Here is a 1,972-nt window from a genome sequence, read left to right as displayed (position 1 = left end):
TTTCAAATGGAGGACCTTGTTTCAGTCATGAAGCTTTGAGTGGTTTTGATTAGATCAGAGACCATGGTTGCTAAGTCAGAGTGGTTCTACTTAGAATTCTCTGTCTGTTGCTGAGAAGATGATGGAAAAGGCTTGCCATTGCTAAACCTGTTTCTTCCACCATTATTATTGTTGAAACCTTGTTGAGGTTTCTGTTGATCCTTCCATGAGAGATTTGGATGATTTCTCCATGAAGAATTATAGGTGTTTCCATAGGGTTCTCCCATGTAATTCACCTCTTCCATTGAAGGGTTCTTAGGATCATAAGCTTCTTCTTCAGATGAAGCGTCCTTAGTACTGCCTGGTGCAGCTTGCATTCCAGACAGACTTTGAGAAATCAAATTGACTTGCTGAGTCAATATTTTGTTCTGAGCCAGTATGGCATTCAGACTATCAATCTCAAGAACTCCTTTCTTCTGATTTGTCCCATTGTTCACAAGATTCCTTTCAGAAGTGTACATGAATTGGTTATTTGCAACCATTTCAATTAGTTCTTGAGCTTCTGTATGCGTCTTCTTCAGATGAAGAGATCCTCCAGCAGAGCTATCCAAAGACATCTTGGACAGTTCAGACAGACCATCATAGAAGATACCTATGATGCTCCATTCAGAAAGCATGTCAGAGGGGCACTTTCTGATTAAGTGTTTGTATCTTTCCCAAGCTTCATAGAGGGATTCACCTTCCTTCTGTCTAAAGGTTTGGACTTTCACTCTAAGCTTACTCAATTTTTGAGGTGGAAAGAACTTTGCCAAGAAGGCATTGACCAACTTTTCCCAAGAGTTCAGGCTTTCTTTAGGTTGTGAGTCCAACCATATTCTAGCTCTGTCTCTTACAGCAAAAGGGAATAGCATAAGTCTGTAGACCTCAGGGTCAACCCCATTAGTCTTGACAGTGTCACAGATTTGCAAGAATTCAGCTAAAAACTGATGAGGATCTTCCAATGGAAGTCCATGGAACTTGCAATTTTGTTGCATTAGAGAAACTAATTGAGGCTTAAGCTCAAAGTTGTTTGCTCCAATGGCAGGGATAGAGATGCTTCTCCCATAGAAGTCGGGAGTGGGTGCAGTAAAGTCACCCAGCACCTTCCTTGCATTGTTGGCATTGTTGTTGTTTTCGGCTGCCATGTCTTCTTCTTTGAAGATTTCTGTTAGATCCTCTATAGAGAGTTGTGCCTTAGCTTCTCTTATCTTTCACTTCAAGGTCCTTTCAGGTTCAGGATCAGCCTCAACAAGAATGCTTTTGTCTTTGCTTCTGCTCATATGAAAGAGAAGAGAACAAGAAAATATGGAATCCTCTATGTCACAGTGTAGAGATTCCTTGAGGTGTCAGAGGAAAAGAAAAATAGAAGGAAGGAGTAGAGAATTCGAACTTATCAAGAAAGATGGAGTTTGAATTGTGCATTAAGGAATAGTGTTAGTCCATAAATAGAAGGATGTGATAAGAGGGGAAGAAATTTTCAAAAACAAAGTAAAAGATTTTAAAAACATTTTGAAAAATAGTAATTGATTTTTGAAAACTAAGATTGGAAAAAAAATCAAGTGATTTTTGAAAAAGATTTTGAATTTAGAAATTAAAAAGATATGATTGAAAACTATTTTGAAAAAGATATGATTAAGAAGATATGATTGAAAAGTTATGGTTTTAAAAAGATGTGATTGAGAAGATATGATTTGAAAAATAATTTAAAAAGATTTGATTTTAAAAATTAATGACTTGGCTAACAAGAAAAGATATGATTCAAACATTAAATATTTCTCAACAGAAAAGGTAACATACTTGAAATGTTGAATCAAATCATTGATTGATAGCAAGTATTTTTGAAAATGGAAAGAAATTGATTTTGAAAAATTTTGAAAGCTTGAAAAAAAATTTGAGTTAAAAACAGAATCTTCCCTCTTGTGCCATCCTGGCGTTAAACGCCCAGAATGGATAC

At 36.2% G+C, this 1,972-nt stretch overlaps 1 non-coding gene across 1 annotated transcript; it reads left to right on the top strand.

The window, feature by feature from the left end:
• The first annotated feature begins 650 nt into the window (after positions 1–650).
• On the top strand, positions 651–758 carry LOC112793226 (small nucleolar RNA R71). The gene has a single exon (XR_003197929.1). It is a non-coding gene; the product is annotated as a small nucleolar RNA R71 (small nucleolar RNA).
• Positions 759–1,972: the final 1,214 nt, after the last annotated feature.

This window comes from Arachis hypogaea, chromosome 3, assembly GCF_003086295.3.
Source record: "Arachis hypogaea cultivar Tifrunner chromosome 3, arahy.Tifrunner.gnm2.J5K5, whole genome shotgun sequence".
NCBI classification, from domain to species: Eukaryota; Viridiplantae; Streptophyta; class Magnoliopsida; order Fabales; family Fabaceae; genus Arachis; species Arachis hypogaea.
Note: the sequence above shows the minus strand (reverse complement) of the source record. Positions and strands in the feature narration are given on the sequence as shown.